Source organism: Molossus molossus, unplaced genomic scaffold (assembly GCF_014108415.1).
Source record: "Molossus molossus isolate mMolMol1 unplaced genomic scaffold, mMolMol1.p scaffold_m16_p_1, whole genome shotgun sequence".
NCBI classification, from domain to species: Eukaryota; Metazoa; Chordata; class Mammalia; order Chiroptera; family Molossidae; genus Molossus; species Molossus molossus.
In genome coordinates this window covers 207,656,402-207,678,300 of record NW_023425344.1, presented here as the reverse complement: position 1 = coordinate 207,678,300, position 21,899 = coordinate 207,656,402, and positions in this window count along the sequence as shown.

Below are 21,899 nucleotides of genomic sequence, written 5' to 3'. Positions count from 1 at the left end.
CTGTTTTCCCACCCCGCCCCTTCTGAGAAGTGTCAGTTCATGGCAGTGTGACGACCCCGTGAAAGCCACAGAAGAAACAAAGGATGTGCAGAAACCTATGCCACTTATCAGTAATGATTAATATTTCACCAGAGGTTACACAAACACACTGAAAGAATGAATGGAGTTTCAACCCCACCCCGACATAAGCCCAGGATCCCTATTTTATTATAACAACATCTTCCATCTGTATACTGCTTTAATTTATAATCCACTCCTTCCATTACTGCATCCGAGTCTTATTTCAACAGCCCACTGGAGTAGGCAGGAGCAGCTCCAGGAGAGAGAGATTTGCCTAACACACGGCCAATAAAGACGGAATCATGTAGAGGACCTGTTTTCCACACACCATTTACACAACACGCCACACAAGATGATCAGAATAACTAACTTGATATTGGGAGGTTCCTGTCCCCAGAGTACACAGATCTAGACTCCTAAGGGCTATGAAGACAGGGAAGATTTTGCAGATGAGGACTGAACCAAGCAACAATATGTTGAGGGTCAAAAGAAAAAGATGGAGGACACGAGTTTAGGGGTGAAGAGATACACTGGGTGATGCTCACTTATGGAGATCAAAAAAGAAGCTCTATCATAGAGGGAGGTCACATGTCCAATTTCACATGTCAAAATTTAAAATGTATTCAGCTACAAAAGAAGAGATAAACATGCTTGAGGCTAGAGGGATTTTCAGTCCGAGTGAATCACCTTGGCAGACTAGATACTTTTGATGTTCATATGAGTGCCTTTAAAGAACTCTTCCTTTGTCTGTGTTGTCATAATGTCACTGAGGGATACTCAGCCCCTTTGTGCCTGTGCTCGCCACCTCAGCCGCCTGCCCCCACCCACCCCGGGCTTCCTGTCTGCAGCACAGCACTGGGGAAGTGCAGGGGCAGGACAGAACGAGAAGGCCTTCTCCGATGCTGCCACACACGCTTGCTCGGTGCTTCCGCAGGCCTGGTTCTTCCGCTTCCTGCAGACTCTGTGGGCCCGGGTCTCAGACCCTCCTCCTGTGGACCGTTCTCTGGTCCCAGCGGCCAAGCCTGAGTTGATTCTTGGCTTGTTCTGACTCCCCTTTGCCTGCTGGTTCTCCTCTCCCCACTGCTCACTACAGGGCTCCAGCTAAACTGCTCTGGCCCGTGGCCGCACTGCTGGCCGCCAGCTCACTGATGCTGACGGGTCTCCAATGCACATCTGCTTTCTCAAGAAGGTGTCTGAAACAAGGTGGCGTCTGCTCTGGTTGGGAATATCTACTGATAGGTTCGTGTTCGTAAGGATGCTGCTCATGTCCACGAGCTCTTGCTGGTGTGCCGGAGGGGAAGTGGGAGGGGGAGAGAGTTAGTTCCAGGCTCTGCAAATGGAAAACAAGGCAGAGACACAGGGAATTCCAAACTATAGCACTGCGGTTTGGGCCGCTGAATCCCATGAAAAAATCATGAGACAGCTCTGTATTCCTGCCATGGTGAGGAGGAGGAAAAGCACATCTCTGAGGGTTTCACAAATGGAACACTTTGTGACCAGAAAGCTTCAAGTTCAGTAAAACATAGTGCAAATGTAACCCCCTCTATAGGCTCCCCGAAAGTCTGTGAAGGACATGTTAGTATAGGCCCCACCTAGGGGACCCCCAAAGGGAAATTCAGCCCCTGAAGCCAGGGAGCACCTGCAGGAGGAAGACAAAGCCAGGAAACACCCCCGCCCCCGCCCCCGCCCCCCAGCCAACGGAGACCGAAAGGCTCGCTGTGCGGAGTGCAGGGAAAGCCGTCTTTATAGTCACAGCCTGTCATTTAAAAATCATTTCATGTCGATAGATTAGGTAGAATCACTGATTGGCCTTAATTCTTTCCTCTGAAGTTTTACTTTAGACTGTCTCTGGATCTTAAAATGAAAATTTAAGCTATATTTTAAAATTAAATCAAATGATAAATTAAATCTTAAAATTAAAATTTAACTCATTCTCAGCAATTAAAAAAAAAAGAATTATTAAAAATGTTCCTAGTAGCTGTTTTGAGTGACTGATGATCTCTCTAGGTACAAAAAGAGATCTTTTCATAGGCTCCACAGTGTACTGAAAAGGCCAAATTAATCTCATATAAAAGCAACAGGTTCACATTTTATTTTCAGAATACAAAAGGCACATAGATCTAAAAAAAAAGAGAGAGAGAGACTGTTTTCTCAGGTAGTTTTAAAGCCTCTGTGAATATTTATATTTTATTTTTGCACGCACCCTGTTCTGTGTGTAGAATGCTGGGGGCCAATAAACTCCAGGGAACGTCTGGAAGACAGAATTAGAAAGACTGAGCAGTGGGGGGGAGCCCGCGCACCTTCCAGTCTGAACGGATGAAGGCTGGAGGCAGAGAGAACCGACGCTTACGAACCAGAAGTGAAGGAACAAGGTGAGCACACCAAGGACCTTCCTCAAAGATGAATCAGAGACAGCTTTTGCATAGATGAAAGAAAGCACGTAGTCACACTGTGGCTAGTAATTCTATGGAAACTGTCACCCAAAGAGATGTTTCCATTAGAAAATTAAAATATACGTTGAAGAGGATGATGAATTTAATAACTGATTATTGTGGAATTCTGGAAATGCCTCACAGAAAGCAACTTCATCTTTCAAACTATTATTCCTAGTGGTCATTTTAGGGTCAGGTAACTTGGTTAGAGAGACAACCAGGCCCGTGGTTTGACCAATAACAGTAATTCTTTGGTTTCTGAGAATAATGGTCATGGCACGTGGCCATCTGTCTTCCACCTCGCTTCCTATAAGGTTAGGGGTTCACACTCCTTAAATGAGTAACTTGGGCATAAAAATACAAGACACAGGGCTTTCTTATTATAACTTGAACACAAAGACCAGTGGGAGGCTGGCTCAGCAGTAGCATCATGGGAATTCAGTAAGTCACCAGAATTTCAAGTGTACCTAACGCACAATTTCATTCTGTGGCTTCCCTGAGGTCTGGCTTCTCGCCATACTTACTTTTCTATAAAGTACTCGAGAAGACTTGCAAACTGATGACAGAGGAGAGTGTTCCTGGCCTATGTATCTCTGCACCATGTCCTCTGTCTCTCTGCACCATTCCTTCCCCCTCGCTCGCCTTCCCTCCTCTCCCGTGCCTCACACAGGCCTAGGGTGATAAAGGACGGTGGCCTGAAATAAGCCTGAGGTCCCAATCAGAGTTCCAGCACCGGGTCCCCTCACTTTCTTCCTAGCAAGTGACTAGTTATGGGCCCAGCAAAGGCATGTGAAAGCACCAACCGAGGACACAGTGGGGTTCAGGTTACCCATAACCCCTGTCTGTGTGCTGTAGTCCATCTTGGCTAGAAGCCTATCCCCTGAACTACGAAGGGCCGTGGATGAAAAAGGGAAACAACTGTACATCCCAGCTGGGTCTATCATGAAATGAGGACCAACGTCTAGGTAAATTTCCTTCTCCTAGATGATATTTTTTTTGGTGGTGGGAGGGTTGGCTATAGAAGAATCATATAAAATAACAAGACTATGAAGAACATCAGTTTCTCTCTCTCTAAAACTTTACTATTAAATTTCAAATGGGTATGTAAGTCTCCGTCTCTTCAAGTGCGTATTGAAATAAAACAAAAGGGCTCCTTTGAGGAGACAGCAATAAGCTCAGTTGATGGAAAGTAAAAACACTGCAATGGTTCCCTTCAGAGACCTGTTCTGAATTCAATGACGTTCTCTTCTCAACCACCTTAGGTATTTGCTTTTAATAAGTCTTCACAAAGTAAACAGTTCAACAAAGGACCCCAGAACTGTGTTTCTCACCAGCAAAATAAGTACAGATTCCAGATGGTTCTCATTTTTCTGTCGCTAATTCAAACTCACAAACCTCTTGTTTATTGGACATTTATTTAATCCTAATGTTTTGCATACCTCTATTCCAAGAATCCCCTGTCTCCTCTCTCCATCCCTTCTTTCGCCAAAGCCATCTGCGGGTAATTTGTCATAGATGGGATTGGACCGTTTCAGCATATACTCTTGTAGAAATATTTAAAATTATGCCAAAATAAGATTTCATAATGATATATAACTTTTATTTATATGAACATGAATCGAGAAAGGTAAGAAAATTCTTCTGAAACCTTTAAATATTGAAGACTTTTTTTGTTTTGTAAATTGAACAGAGGTTAAAGGGGTAAGTCACCTTCCAAGGTCCTCTCCAGTGCCTGCACGTGCGTCACACAGCTGCCCTTTTGGATTTTGCTCCGAAGGCTGGTGGATATTAGAGGAACTATTAGCAGACACTATTCTATGCTCTCTTAGCCCTACAGATGGGCTATAGATGATGCATTTTCATACTTTATCATGACCCTTATTCTACCTGACCCCATCCTGGAGTCCCAGCAGTGCATGTATATCTTTGCAAATGAAAGACTTTTTTTTTAATCCTCACCTCAGGATACTTTTCTATCTTCAGATAAAGTGGCAGAGAGGGAGAGAGAAACATCAATGTCAGAGGAACATATCGACTGGTTGCCTCTCGCACGACCCCAACCAGGGCTGGGGATGAACCTCAACCAAGGTACGTGCCCTTGACTAGAATCAAACCCGACTCATTGGTCCTCAGGCTGACACTCTAACTGCTGAGCCAAACTGGCCAGGGTGCAAATGAAAGACATTTAAAGCAAAGGCATTTTGCAGGCAGCATTTAGCAATCATTTTAGAATGACAGCATCCTCATATATATTCTTTTTAAGTTTAACAGATAATTCACAGGTATTCCCACAGTTACACCAAATTAGAGTAAGATTGGAGGTAAAATGGTTGCTAGACTGGCTTCCAGAATTGTAGATACTGAATATTGTAGAGACTTCAGAGTTAAACACCACAAGAGAACAAGAACCCCTTTTGGACAACACACTTTTTTTTTTTTGCAAATGACTTCAGAAGCGACAATTCAGTACTCCCAGGCCTCATAAAAATATTAATTTCACTTGTGAAGACGATGTTCCATGGATATTAGATTTAAAATGCAACCATCTTAGAAACTGGACACCCTTGTATAGATGTGTCTTCTGTATCTACAGAAGATTTCCTTCCCAAAGCTAAAAAGAGATTCAAATCAGTTCATTATTGACACCTTGTACTGAACGCCCAGTTTTGATGGAGTCCCATATTAGGTAGCATTTAAGTTGTCATAAAGACAGTATGTTTGTAATGAAGTATGATTTTGTGAGGCAAGCTTTAGCTTCCCAAAGGAGGAAAGGATAAACCTGTGGGAAGGAGAAAAAAGAAGAAGAAACATCAAATAACCCATCGGATCCCATCAATCCCTAGGAGACATTTTCTGTTCCTTTGATCTGAGAAGACTATTTAAAACAGTGGTTCTCACAGTTGTGTGTGCATGCGACTCATCTGGAAGGCTTGTTAAAGCACAGGGAGGACCTGAGAATTGGCATCTCTAACAAGGTCCTAGGTGGTGCTGATGCTGTTGGTCTGGGGTCCACACTTTCAGAACAACTTCTCTAAAACGACTGTAGATTCTGTTGGACCTTTCCCAGTTTACATTCTAGATATTTGACCCAAACTGACACCATGTTTGGATTTTCTAAACTTGTGTTGTTTTGAAACAAGGTTCACAGGTGCACATTTAGTACTTCTTACCTGATGAAATTCAGTTAAGTTTCCAACCAGAAGAAGCTTCATGAGAAAAGAAATAGATGGGATGACTGTTAAGAGAAAGATAAAAGGCCATCAAGAAAGGAAATATAAATTACTCCATCATAATTAACATTAATGCTTGAACAGAGTAGACGCCATTATCCCAACTATGCATGAATTCTATTTTCTACATCAGTTTTTATTAGAAACTTAAATTTGTAGATGAAGAAAATGCAATTGGATCAACCTGGGGACTAGTAAAAATAGGAAATTTCATGATTTAGAAATAAATTCTATTGAATAGAAAGTGACAATAATATAAAAGTTACAAGTAAATATTCTAAACAATGTTAATTAATGTTTATTTTGACCAAGAATTGCTTGCCTAAGTTAAGGTATTCATTTAACCAAAGCATTAAAAAAAAAAAATTTTTTTTTTCTTTTGCATTCCAAAGTCTGCCTCCTAATGCAATAAACTAGTCTATTTAATTGATGATTTATTCTTTTTCTTGGATTACCAAATAGAAATTATGAGGACAGTAAAGAAGTGTCTGAGAGGCACATACATGTGTTTGTGAGGATATGGAGTATAGAGACAGGCTTTTCCAATAAAACCACTTAGTTTTTTTTCTTATCAGTATTTCCCAGGAAGGAAGTGAAGACAATGTTTTCCTTTGGTCAGGGAGTCAGTTCATATCAGAGCTGGTCCCTTCGGATTCCCCATCACATCAAGCTCAGTGGACTTAGGGATCCGCAGAGGTGATGTTTTGATACTTCACCTTCAACGGGTGCTGGCCAGTTCACTAAACAGTAGCCCATGCCCAGACCATTCCTGGGCGGCCTGGCACGCATGCCCAGCTGTTCTGGCTTTTCAGCTTGCCTCTGGCAGCGCAGGGGTCGCTTCCCGTGTGTGCCATTTCTTGGCCACCCCGTCCTCACTTCCATAGAAGGACAGAGACAGCCGTCAGTCACTTCTGGAGCTTCGACACTCGATCCATTTCTCCTCCTCCCACATCCATTTCTGGATTCAAACTGCTTCCAGCTCATGCTCTGCCCCTGCGAATCACTCTGGTGTGGCCCAAGAGTTCTGACTTATAAATGCAAAAGTTTGAGCTTGACCTTCTGTAAGCCTGCCATTCTCTTAGCGCCTAAATCAGTGGAGGGTTTCCTGCAGACGAGAGTTGGCTTAGAAGATTTCTCACAGTCAAGACTTGTAAAGGACCACATCAGCGCCATTAACTAAATACATCCTGCAATATTTTTATTCCAGAAAACACATGATGAACTCATCGCTTTTTTGCCAAGTGCTTTCTTCTTAAATTTTTATGGCAAGCCAGTGCTTCTCAGCTCGGCAGGGCAAGGTGCCCACAGACTGGAACCCGTGAGCCTGCCTGGGCTAGAAATTCAGGAACTTCAAGACACTAAACTCATTTCTAGTATAACTATGTGTCTGTGTGTTGGCAAAGCCTATTCTCTCTTCCCTTTATTGAAAAAAAGAAAAAAATCAATGGCAAACACTGAGTTTTGAGGTTGGCATAAAAGCCGTATTAGATGTGGTTCTTGCCCTGAAAGTATTTGCAATAAGGTCTGAATGCAAGACCCGAACATGTGAAATAATTAGAAACAATAAAAGAATGGACCAAGTTTTAGCATGAACTGTGCAGTGCAGACCATACAGAGAGCAGGGGACAGCTTTAGGAAAGGGGATTAAGGTAAGCATTAAAAGACACACATGATTTGTATAAAAAGATGGATGATCTTTCTCTGCGTATTACTTAGAAAGTGAATGTGCTAGTTTATACAATTTAATACCACTCACAAAATATCACTGTGTCTGAGTGAGTCAAACTGGTAACAAGTAGACCAAAGAACTTTTTGGGGGGTGGGGGGAGGCCATGGAGGATTCTGAGTAAGAGTCCATTTCCAGAAAACTTTTTTATTCTACCATAATTTTCAATGTTTTACAACAAGTTTGAATTAATTTCCAATATTAATAAGTTAGAAGATTTTACATTAAGAGGTGATTTATATTTTCTCTTTAAAAAACTTGGACAGATTTTTAAAACCTGACCTACATTTCTGCATCATAATGATGAACTGTAGCTGAGTAAAACCCACCCCTGTTGGATGGAACATGTTGTCCAGTCTCCACCCCACACCAATCACTACAGCCTCTCCCGCCTAACCTGCTTTGCTCACGTACATCAACTCCTGGCCCCTGTGGGCATTTGAACTCATGATCCCTGCTGCACATTAACAGAGTGGCAGGGGTGGGGGGCAGCACTGTGTCAAATGCTCCCTTCCAACCAGTTGAATCAAAAAAAGAGATTTTGCCTTCTCAACCTCCTTTTTGCAAGATAAAGCAACCTACACACAGGAGGGTCCTTTAAAAAAATATGGTTCTCAAATACTTCCAAAGTTCATATGGAACAACAACAACAAAAAACCCAAATAGCCACAGCAATCTTGAAAAAGAAGGACAAAATAGGGGGGACACAATACCAGATATCAGGTTATACTACAAAGCTACTATAATCAAAACATCCTGGTACTGGCACAAGAACAGGCATATAGATCAATGGAATAGAACAGAGAACCCAGAAATTGACCCAAAACATTATGCTCAATTAATATTTAACAAAGGAGGCAAGAGCATACAATGGAGTAAAGACAGCCTCTTTAATAAGTGGTGTTGGAAAAATTGGACAGCTACATGCAAAAAAAAAAAAAAAATGAAACTAGACCATCAACTTACACCATACACAAAAATAAACTCAAAATAAATAAAAGACTTAAATGTGACTCACGAATCCATAAAAATCCTAGAAGAAAATGTAGGCAACAAAATTTCAGACATCATACGCAGCAGAATTTTCACTGATACATTACCTAAGGCAACAGAAACAAAGGGAAAAAATTAACACATGGGACTACATCGAACTCAAAAGCTTCTGCACAGCAAAAGAAACAACCATCAAAATGAAAAGGGAAACCACTGTATGGGAGAGCATAATTGCCAATGATACATCAGATGAGGGATTAATTTCCAAAATATATAGAGTACTTATAGAACTCAACAAAAAGAAGACAAAGAACCCAATTAAAAAACGGACAGAGGACCTAAATAGACACCTCTTCAAACAGGACATACAAATGGACAAGAGACATATGAAAAAATGCTCAATGTCACTAATTATCAGAGAGATGCAAGGTATCATTTCACACCTGTCAGAATGGCCACCATCAAAAAATCATCAAACAAGTGTTGGCGAGGGTGTGGAGAAAAGGGGACTCTGGTATACTGCTGGTGAAAATGCAGACTGGTGCAGCCACTATGGAAAACACTATGGTGTTACCTCAAAAAGTTAAAAATTGAACTGCCATTTGACCCAGTGATCCCACTTCTAGGAATATACCCTAAGAAGCCTGAAACACCAATCAGAAAGAATATATGTACCCCCATGTTCGTAGCAGCACTATTTACAACAGCTAAGATCTGGAAGCAGCCCAAATGTCCATCAGTAGACAAATGCATAAAAAAAGCAGTGGTACATATACACAATGGAGTACTATGCAGCTGTAAGAAAGAAAGATCTCTTATCCTTTGAGACGACATGGAGGGACCTCGAGAGTATTATGCTAAACAAAATAAACCAATCAGAGAAAGACAAATACCACATGATCTCACTTATTTGTGGAATATAATGAACAAGGCCCCTGATGAACGAAATAGACCCAGAGACATAGAAAGGAGTATGGTTCAGACTGGCAAACCTCAGAGTAGGGATGAGATAAACCAAAAAACTTTTATGCATGTATGCATAACCAATGGACACAGACAACAATGCTGGGGGGGGGGGGGGGGCGGGATAGGGAGGAGGGGATCTAGGGGGGGAAAAGGAGAAACATCTGTAACAAAAATAAATTAATAAAAATTGGAAAAAACATATTGTTCTCAGTCTAGAGAGGAAAATGTCATGGGCCACACATGCAAAAAGAGTGTGCTTTGATTCCACAAATGCGCTGCTGATCATGACTCAAACTGTACGTTGTACAGTGGGCTGGTGGGCTGTGTGGGCATTCGGAGGACAGGCGCTCCATGAACTCTCTGGGATTTGAATGATAGATCAGATAAGCCTGAGATTGATTATTCTGTTTGTTTGTTTTTTTCATCAAATTTACATATTTTACAAAGATTTTTATTTAAACAGAGTTGTTCTCAAATATGTGAAGTATAGTAAATCTACCTATAATGTAGTCCTGTGTATCCTATAAAGTGTATTTACTGTGTACAATCAATCCCTTCTAGTCTGTTCAGAAGAGGTGTTTGGCACATCTCAATGATTGGACAGTACAAGCAGCATGTGTTAGATTTGGAATGAGTTTCATGTTCATATTGGAGTAGTCATTCATTTGTTCATTCAGCCATCCCAAATGGATGTATTTAGCCCAGAGGGCTTTGTCTTGGCCCTTCTACTAACCAATTCTTGAACTTGTAGATGCATTAACCTCTCCTGGTTTTGGTTCCTCAAATAAGAAGCCATATATTGTATATACATAAATGTCATATGCATACTGTATATACATATATACCATATACTGCATACATGCATGCATTCTGTACAGGTACATATATACACATGTATACATATTGTAGGTACATATACATATATGTGCTTATTTGTAAACTTTTTATTCTCTTAATATGTTATAAAAGTTTTTCTACTCCAGTAAATATGCAACTTCAGATGATTTGTAATGACTATATAATTCTCCATTATATTGGCATATAATTTACTTAACCAGTACCCTATAATTGAACATTTTAACTTTTTTTCCTATTACCAGCATATTGTGCTTGGGGAGAAAGAATTTTTAAAGCTGCTTGCAGAATTCCATAGGGCAGAATAGACAAAAATGGATTGCCTTCCATAATAAAGGAGCAACCATCTTGAGGTTTTGGGGACAGTTAGAAAGAAGGGGTGCTGGGGAGGATCTGGATTACAGAGGGCCTGAGATAAGGCAGGAATCTGCATGTCAGAGAAAAATAAGTTTCTAAGAAATTCCCAAGGACTTTTAAAACCAGCGCATATTTAGTATTTGGCCATTCATCTCGCCATGCAGTGATGTAACCAGACACAAAGCTGTAGGATGAACTAGTAAGTGAAATACGGGATTGCGTGCCACCAGGTGTATAGTAGGTGTTACCTCCAGGAATCCTTGGAGGTGAGCAATGCTTGTTTTTCTCTGCACCGGGGGAGGAAGACTGAAGTCATTTCATTTAAATACTTAAGTATGAATGGCTCCATGAGCCTGGAGTGATTGGACTCACTCAGGCACCAAACACAACATCGAAGTGAACATCTTTGCATGACTGTTGACTAAATTAGAGTTTAGAAGTGAATTTTGAATTTCCATATTAGAAGTTAAATTCATGTACTTTTCTAGACCCTTCTCCCTCATACTTCTTTCACTTGGTCATTTCCTCTTCTTTTTGTTTTCTCCTTTTTTTTTTAATGAAAATCAAATAACTTGTCATTAGGTGATTCATTCACATTGTACAAAGTTTAAAAGTTACAAAAGGACATGGAGACTAGAGAAAATCATGCCCGCTTAAACCTACCTGTGACCACCTCCTCTTAGAGTCAATGTGAATCTTATCTAGTTGTACATCCCTCCAGGTGTTCTAAGCACACACAGCATGGGTGAGTTAGGAGCCTGTCCCCTTTGTGTCCACAAATGGTGGCAAACTCTACAAAGAATATCTTGCTGCTTTCCTCACTTAGCAGACCTCAGCGATGGTTCTTCCATAGTTGTACACATGGAGCTGTCCAATGACTGTGTTTGTAATCCAATGTAAATGAATATATATACTTCATTTAGCTATATCCTTTATAAAATATTTTTATATGTTTTTATTCATTTTTAGAGAAAGGAAAGAAGAGGGAGAGACAGATAGAAACATCAATGAGAGAGGAACATCAATCAGCTGCCTCCTGCATGTCCCCACCAGAGATTGAGCCCACAACCTGGGCATGTGCCCTGACTGAGAATTGAACTGGCGACCTCTTGGTGCATGGGTCAATACTCAACCACTGAGCCACACCGGCCAGTATTGCTGCATCCTTTTTAATGGAAATTAAAGTTGCTTCCTTATTATTATTTTTTGGAAACAAACAATTCTACAATAGCTTTGGATATAAATTTCTTGATTATGTACAAATATATCTATCTGATAGATATCTAGGAATGGACTTTCTGAGTCACATTGTATGTATATTTTTAATTTTGATATTGTTAAATTACCCCCACTTGAATTAATTTGCACCCCCACTACAAATGTATGAGTATTGCTTTCCTTATAGCTTAGTCAAAATAGTCACCAATTTTTAATCTTTACCCATTTGGTAACTGAAATTTTCAATACTGTTTCAATTTGCATTTTCTTATTATAAGTGAAATATAATATGTTTAAAAGACCTTTCATTCCAATTTATTTGTTCTACTTGTTCATTTTTATTGGATTATTGTTTCTTTAATAGGAATTCTTTATATATTATAGAAATTAGTCTTTTCACTATATAATGTGTAGCAAACATTTTTCATAGCTTGCCTTTTAACATTGTTTAGGTATATTTAATTTAGGTAGAAATTTTTATTTTTGAGACTCTTCTGCTTTTCTTCATTTTCCTCTTTTTTTAGGCTCAGGCAAGTTGCCAGGGACCTGTATTAGCTGGGCAGGTCGCTCTCTGACAGACCTCTTCCTGAGAGGCCTAACTAGAGAACAGGCTGCTCTGAGTTTGGTTAGACAGGCTGTGTGGGACACGGAGATTGGAGTTAATAGACTGGGATTGGGACAGTCCCAAGAGTCTCCATGCATTTCCTTCCAGGGGTTCAGGGGCTGCTGGTTTTAAGTATGGACATAAAATATCTGGATTCCTGGGTCTATTCTTCAAGTTCTATTGCTTAACTATTTTCTCTATGAATTTTTTCTGTATCTCAATAGAGGACAGAATATATAGAAATAAGATGAGATTAAAAGAGAAAATAGTGCCCAGCTGGTGTCATTCAGTGGTTGAGCATCAACCCATGTACCAAGAGGTTGCTGGTTCAACTCCTGGTCATGGCACATGCCCAGGTTGTGGACCAAATCCCCAGTGGGGGGCATGCAGGAGGCAGCCAATCGATGTTCTCTCTCATCGATATTTCTATCTCTATCTCTAAAAAAACTCAATAAAGAAAAAAAAATTTTTTTTTAAGAGAGAAAGTAGTTTGGACATACTATCAGAAAGCAGGGTGTCTTGAAAGAGACAGCTGAAGAACTGTCCTGGAATAGGTGTCCATAAAGACCTTTACTTCATGGTTTTACCAGCTTCCCCATCAGAAAATGGATGGTTTTAATACAGATGTCTCATGTGCATTAATACCTTAAGTCCAACACCATTAATAAAAGAGGTTGAAGAAGTATGAGGTAGCATTATCACAAACATACTTTTGAAAACTTAGAGGTAGCACATTTTAGAAAGAGTATTTTTTTTTTTGTCCAGCTTGAGAGCTGAGGAAGTTTGGTAGAGTAAGGAATGGGTGAGCCATCAGTCTGGGTACCACCCTGTTTGATTCTAGGCAGGTTACTTAACTCTCAGGCAGAGGACACTAAAGCCAATCTGGCAAATACTAGAGAGTGTCCAGACCAAAACCAGTGGCTAACGTAGAGAATTTTATACTTTCTATGTGATCCTCAGGAAGACATTAACTTTAAATCGTGAGCTGGAACAACACTTTCATCTGTACTACATACAAGACTGAAATCGAAGTTACATGAAACAGTATTAACCAGTACTAATGCATTCTGGTAATTTCTATTTTATTCTCTCCTCTTCTATTCTATTCCTTTCCATTCTGTTTCTTGTTTAAATTGTTGGTCAAAACACACTAAATGCATTTGTTGATCCTTTGACTCTCAATTTGAAGAATACTAAGTTAAATGAAAATGAACATTCACCTGTCCTGCCACACAAATTTAGGTATCTAATCATTGTGCATTAAAATTGTTTTCTTGTAATTCATGTGAATATAATTTATAAATACTTGTACAATATATAAATGTCATATATTTTTAGCTACATTTAAAAAGAATGCAATGTCCCATTAGGCTGTCAGCCAATTTCTCAAAAGAAACTTTGCAGGCCAGAAGGGAGTGGCAAGAAATATTCAGAGTGATGAAAAGCAAGAACCTACAACCAAGATTACTCTATCCTGCAAAGCTGTCATTTAGAATCGATGGCCATATAAAGACTTTCCCAGACAAGGAAAAGCTAAAGGAGTTCATCACCACCAAACCATTATTATATGAAATGTTGAAGGATCTTCTTGAAGAACAAAAATATGAACAATAAAATGACAATAAATATCTATCTATCAACAACCAAATCTACAAACAAGCAGAACAGACTCACAGATACAGAGAGCTTTTTGTTGGTTGCCAGATGGGAGGGGAGTTGAGTGAAAAAGATGAAGCGATTAAGAAGTACAAATTGGTTGTTAGTCTGAGGAACCTCAAAGAGAATGGGGGAGGTGGGGCAGAAAGAGAGAAACCAAAACTTCTATGCATATGTGCATAACCAGTGGACACAGACAATAGTGTGGGGAAGCAGGAGGGGGCAGTTGGGGAGGAGGGGGTCAAGGGACATCTGTAATACATTCAACAATAAAGATATATTTAAAAATAAAATAAAATTTTAAAAATAATAAAAAGAATACAATGTGTTTGAGAGCATTTTCTCTGTAGAACCTAGATACTTATTTACAATAAATTAAAACTCAGAACCTACGTAAAATATAAAATCCACATGATTGTGTCATAGTAACAGCTGTTATAACTTATGAATGACTGATTTTCAGACCAACTAGACTACAAGTAAATTCAACCAAATATAAGTCAATAATGCTTCCATCATTTGGTGATCAAACACAGTGACTTGTCCATAGCAGTGACCAAAATGTAGGAACTTATACCTTACAGTAACTCAGATAAACTGAAATCTGACTTTTCCTGGACTAATGTCTAAATATAAGGTAATAGTCTGCTTGTTTAAAAAAATGTTTATCAGAAAAAAGAATGGGACACGGAAAAGTCAGTCATGTTAGACCTAGTAATAAACGTGCCTCACCCTTGACTTCTGTCTCAGGCCTCCACTTCCGGGGCTGTCACTGCTCCCTGAGATGTCACCTCCCTTCACTGTGAACACAGGGGGGTGGGCTAGGTCCTCAGGGTCCCTTCCTGCCATGGCATTCTCTGGTTCTTGGTGACTCGTTCAAACAAAACAAGGACAATCATCCCCGCCACCATCCCCACCACTACCACCACCAAAACAACTCTAACTCTGTTCATTTCTAATGACTGAAAACAAGTAGGGTTGTTTCTTCCTAATATTAGAACAAATGCCCAACTACCTTTGAGCAGGAAGCCTACAAGGGTAGACCTCACCTCATGCATTTATTCTTTGACCAGGTGGGCTAAACTGTTACTGTTCCAGCAGCATCTTGATGCCTCATAGAGTCCAACTACAGCTGCCCCCCAATGGGTTGCAATGGTATTGGGCAAGTGTACACCAAGCATAGCTACTTCTGGTAAAGAAGTCATTTCAGTTTGGGGAAAATGTGTAATTTGGCCACTTAATTTGCATTGTTCTGAAAGTTGCCAGACTTGTCCTGCCAGGCATCAGTGTCAAGGACTTTCATCTTCCTTGGCTCCACCCCCTCTCTCCAGAGAAGAACAAAGGGAGGGGCCCCAAGGCAGTGCGTCCAAGGAGCCAAACAGAGGTCTGGGCTTTGAATTAAAAATTAATTTTGAATTATAACAGCTTTTCCACGGAAGCTTTCACTCAAGACTTGTATTGACTTTACAAATAGAAATGAATCCAAGCTGTGTAGTGCACCATCAGTGACAAGAATACAGTGCCAAGAACAGGTCTTCAGTGACCCTTCCCATGAAAGGTAATTTCCCTGTGTTTGTAATACTCTAAAATACACACATAGGGGACAAGCACATATATTTTTTCCTATGTTCTTAATTTGGAAGGTACCACATGTGTTGATAAATTTGTTTCTGTAAATGACATGGTACCTGATTTTAGCAAATAGAAACTCTCCATGTAAGTGAAGTCGCTCTGTAGCTAATAGGTGAACCGCTTATGTAAATATTTGCTTTCCTGTCGGTTTGGAAGGTTGTTGCCCTGAGGCTTTTCAAAAGGGCCCTGACCCTTCTTTCTAAGGCTGTTGTTCTGCTCTTCAGAGGAAGGTTGTTAATTATATCCTTTAAACCATCTATTATCCTGAGCTACAGCTGTCCATAATCGCTGTCAAAGTTGTTCTTGGTCAACTCTCTCTCTCAGACCCCAGAACTCTATGCTCAAAGTGAAGGCTGTTCGCCCAGCTGGTGTGGCTCAGTGGTTGAACATTGACCCATGCACCAAGAGGTTGCCAGTTCGATTCCTGGTCAGGACACATGCCCAGGTTATGGGCCCGATTCCCAGTGGGGGGCATGCAGGAGGTGGCTAATTGATGTTCTCTCCCATCGATGTTTCTATCTCTCTCTCTCCCTCCCTTCCTCTCTAAAATCAATCAATAAAAAATAGTTTTTAAAAAAATGGAGGCTATTTAATCTCCTTGGGTACTTGCAGGTTGCTCTATTTTACTTCTCAAAGGGACCAATTTCTTTTTCACCTCATCATTTAAAAACCATAGAGATTTTCTTCTAAAACAAAGTTACACAAGTTTCTTCCCAAACTCATTATTGTAGAGCAGAAACTGAGTAGCTGAGACAAACTGAAATCACATAGTGCCTCCAAGATCAAAGACACCAGCACGAATGCATTTTCTCTCGCTCCGATGAGAAGACTATCCAGGCTGAGGAATGTAAACATTTAAAATGGATGACAAATATAAGTACAGTGCAGAGAGAGACCCAATAAAATGGAGTGTAAAACCTGAAGCAGGCTTGTAGAGGAATTAGAGTGTGAAGAAACATTGAGGAAGTAGCATAAAATAATTGTTTTCAAGAAGCAAAGGCTGTTGGAACCTAGAAAGTTTACAACTTGCAAGTGTACGTTATTTATCTTGAAAGAATTCTGAAAAGTTGTTCTTAAGTATTTCTAAGTGTACAGTTACAAGACCTTAATATTGGTGAACGAACCAGGGCTTTTCCAAGCTTGACCGTGTCAGGCATTTGCAGTAGTCATTGATATTATCACAGACCTTCGCATGTACTCTCATCTTCCTTACTACCTACTGTCACTGAGATACACATTGAGTCCAAGTTGTATTGCAACCATTACAGTTTTTTGCCCTAGTTCTTGACAGTTATGATATATATGAATGAAGGGACTTTAAAATATATTTAAAAATATATAAAAATTCTTGGATACACTGAGAGAGGGGGTCGTTGATTCCTCCCCTTGGGTCCAGGCTGTAAGCAATAATTCCATTACTGTGGAAATGATGCAGTATAAAGCAGGATCAGAAATGAACATGCAGCTTCTTCCTGGTTCTTGTGGGACTCACTCTTGGACGAGCTATTCGGAGACTGTCAGGCTGCAGGGGCTACTTGTTGGCACTTCAGTCAGCAGCCCTGCTGAGCTCCCAGCCACTAGTCAATTTCACCTACCAGGCATGTCAGGAAGAAGCCTCAGGATCACTGCAGCCCAAGTCATCAAGTCGTCCTCAGCACTTGAGTCTCCGTAGCTGAGGTCCCAGGCATTGTGGAAAGACACAAGCTATCTGTACTGTGTCCTGCCTGAATTCCTGACCCATAGAATCTAAGAGCGTAATAAATGGTTGTTTTACGCCACTAAGTTTTTGGGTGATTTGTTATGCAGCAAAGCAATAAAAACAACTTATAATTACTACAATTCCAGTTGTGTTTCTTAATTACTTCACCATGTTTAATTCAATTCAGGTTAGAAACTCGTATGCTGAAGAAAAGCCTGTATCGACTTAAATCTTCTTGGTAATATGTTTTCCAAAACCATTATGATTTAGCCACTTCACAGAAATTGTACTTGGGAAAGAGTGAAGGAAGAAGATGATTTGTATGTTCTTTTATGAGAAGTAAAATAGAGAAGCTTTATCTAGGCTAACGCTCCAGGGGTTTCACTCAGTTGCCATGTATGATCAACTTGCACGCCTACTTATCATGGACTGCTTGGCACAAGGTTTTCATATGTTGTAAACCGCCAGCGCTTAGAGAGGCATATGCCTCAACCAGCTCGACTGTCCCAGAGTGCTCTGCGGCCTGAACTAGGCTCCTGCCAACTCCACCGTCCGATGACTGCCACCGCGCAGGACACCCGGACAGAGATGTATTTGTCCACCTGGGTGAGATCTAGATCTAATCCCCAGACCCACTTCCCTTAGTCCCAGATCTGGGCAATCTCTGACCCAGAAAGCAAGATACTCATGTTTAGATCACGGAACCCCTGTGCATGGGATGGAGCAGGAGCTCAGATGGGGGCTGTGAAGGTGAGTGATGGGCATTCGCTGTACAGTGGTTTGTGCTTCTCCACTGACATTTCTCAGCTCATCTTGAATCTGAAGGAGCAATTGGTGCCAGACTTGGGCCCTGAAGGGCTGATAAATCAGATCCAAATGAGAATCTTTGATTTTGACTGAATTCCACAGAATAGGAAAATAAAGTAAATTGGCAATGCTAGAAACATAGTATTAGAACATAGTTTAATAGCACTTTCTCCAGGATCAGATTTCCTAGAAAATAATGAACTACATACTTCTTTTTTTTCAATTGGGGTAAAGTTTAAAACTGAGTCTATGCTAATTTCTTTCTTTTAAGAAATGTATCTTTATTTTTATTGTTGATACTGTTACAGATGTCCCCAATTTCTCCCTCTTCCCCCTTTTTTTCCCAACAAATCATGATACGAAAAGCTGAATTAAAATAGCCTGCAGAGAACATAGGCATCATTCAGAAGCCTCTGGCCTTCATTGTAACAGTAAATTTGGCATATTCATTAGCATGGAGACCTCCCCTTTCGGGAAGTGATTGCTCTTCAGTTCGAGACTATTTTTCTAAAGCAGGGCAGTATTAGGTTGAAGCCATTAAGAACCTACCCAAGCCTATTGTCAAATTCAGTATAATCTTTGCTTACCGGTCTTCTGCTATTTGTGTATAGCCCTGTTACTTAACCTGCATGATTCATAGCTTCAGACTCTGTTGTGTACAGAAGACCCTTCCCCCTTGCTCTCTGGGCACTGGTGGTTTACAACACATTCCTAATGCTGGGCCACAGCAGGCGCTAGTACAAAGGAGGTCCCTTCCAATGTTGAAGGGACCTTCAAATTAAATTACTTGCTTTCACTCAATTTCATATGGTAGCCCTTAATGATTAAACATGACTTCCTTTTAATAGGGTTAGGGTTAGAGGCCACAAGAGAAAGACCATAGTGATAGCCCGAGAAATTAACGTTGTCATTTATACAAAAGAATCACGGCCAGTAATTTCTTTCCTCTGTAGTCAGGCATCATCAGATTCATCGGCAACCTCCTGACCCACCCTTGGGAGGCAGCTGGTGTATATGGTTCTTGCAGAAGAACAACATCTGAAAAGAGCTATTTAGATTGAGAGGGCAAACAGTCTGTGTTCAGAATTTAGCTCAATCTTCCCCCAAACTGTGACATTTCCAAGTGGGATGAAAACTTGCTAATTCATAGTCTTCCGATGGTGGGGAGAGGTGCTTAAGAATATGGTCTCCGAAGCTGTCAACAGTCCAAGATTCATTTCATTCAATAAACTTTGTTTTCAATGTGCAAACATCAGATCATTTTCTCTCTATTACCAAGATGATGGATTGGAAGCTTTTATTTATTTGTTTTTATTTATTTATTTTTTATCCTCACCCGAGGATATTTTTCCATTTTTTTGTACAGATAGAGTGGGAGGGAGAGAGAGGAAAGGAAAGAGAGAGAGAAACATCGATGTGAAGGGACACATCGAGTGGCTGCCACCCGCACGACCAACCAGGGCCGGGGACAAACTGCAACCGAGGTACATGCCCTTAGCGGGAACCGAACCCGGGTCTCTCCGGACCGCAGGCCGACGCTCTAACCGCTGAGCCAAACTGGCCAGGGCTGGAAGCTTTTATTAAGGAAGAACCAAGGGTAATTTTGAAGTTTGGAGACATCTGTGGGAGTACAAGTCAGGGTAAGATATAGGAAGGGCCCTTTGGGAGGACCCTGGATGCCTGAAGGAGGATCAGTGCAAAGCAGTGGGATGCCCAGCGATCACCAAGCCCAGCAGGGTTGAAGACTCTCTCCCATGCTGCTTCTGACACACTGCTGCCTGTCCACACTGACATTACGGCATTTCTGACTATTGCCACTCCACTCAAAGTGTAGTTTGCTCTATAAACACATAGGACACTGATATGAACGCTTTTAAATGTTTCTTATCAATGAATATTTTGTGTTAGATTATGCTCATTTCATTACAATAGGTGAGCTGCTGTTTTCTTACATTTATATTGGGCTATAGAAACAATGACGCAAAATATAGATCAACACGTCTTTATTCCATACATTTGTCACAGATTGCTAGTGTCAACTATAATGGGAGCTGCAAAATGGTAATAGTCCTATGGCAGAAGAACTTCAAAATATAAAGCCTTAAGATGAACAGAAATGTCATAAAGAGGAGAGAACAGAAAAATAATAAATTACTATAGACAATGTGAAGACTCTAGATAAGCCTGGAAATGGCTTTATAAGTCACCTAGTTCTTTCTACCCATTCACGTAAATGTGCTTAAATTCGCTTCCTAAAAATTTCCACAAAAGGTGTTCTCAACACGTTGCGTAACCCAGTTACACATGCAGATGCAGGAAGGTGGTCAAGCGGATGGCAGAAATTACATGTGCAGAAAGAAAATGGTTAGTTTGTTTATTCTTGGTTAGAGGAAGATTAAGGAAGGAGACAGAAAATGTTCAAAGGCAGGTATTTGAGGATATTGAAACTGGAGGTTCTAAAGAGCAGAAAATTTGCCCAGGCCGGTTTGGCTCAGCGGTTAGCGCGTCAGCTTGCAGACCAGAGAGTCCCGGGTTTGGTTCCTGCTGAGGGCATTTATCTCGGTTGCAGTTTGTCCCCGGCCCCGGTTGGGGTTGTGTGGGTGGCAGCCACTCAATGTGTCTCTCTCACATCGATGTTTTGCTCTCTCTCTCTCCCTCTCGCTCTCTCTGAAGATAAATGCAAAAAATGTCCTTGGGTGATGATTATAAAAAAAAAAGAACAGAAAATTCAAGATAAAGGAGATAAGCAAAATGTATGAAAAGGAAAGCACAGAGGTAGGAGGGAGGTGGTGGGGAGAATAGTGAAGAAGGCCCGAGGAGGTTTAAATCACTTGGGGATCTAGATGTTGATGTGCCTAGAATCAATCTCCTAGGAAGTTTGTTTTACATTTTTAAAAAAGGCAAATACTTGAAACCCACTACCAAATGACTCTGAATGAACTGGTCAGGGCCCAAGGTCTGCATAATAATATTTTGTCTGAGTGTTTCTGACGCAGGTGGTCCAAGGACCACACTTTCAGAAACGCTGGAAAGGATGATTGTTGAAGTCTTATAGAAGAGGGCAAAATTATGACCTTTAAACAAAAAGAGACGGGAATAGATACTATCTTCTTAGTGAGTTTACAGATCTCATTTCTCTTCTGAGTGAGAGTTGGTATATTTTCTGGGGTCAGAGAGTAGGTACCTAGCTAAATGAAGTACAGTTTTCCATGCCATGTGCAGCTTTCTCTTTTCTAGCAATTTCATTTATCTTGAACACAGTTTAACTAAGAAACTATGATAAAGATGCCTCAGAGTGGTCAAAAATGACTTAAGCAAATCCACACACAGTTCTCATAAAATAACTTCCCAGGACCTTGCTTCAAACTTATTTGTTTTTGTTTTAGAAATGTCCAAAGACTTAGCAATTGGGTTCCCTACCTCATAGCACTTAAAACCACAAAATGTGTTAAGAAGAGGTGCAAGAGGGGGTCCCGGGGTTGGGAACTATTGCCGGAGGCACAGATACAGGTGCAGCAAGTAACCATGGCTGACATCCTGACGGTAGTGAATATGAAAAACAGACTAAAGAACTCAGTTAGAGGAAAGGCAATTTTCCTCCAATGACTGATTAATAACACCGAAGGACTGCTGTGTTACTTTGTGTTATAGCAACTGATATTTA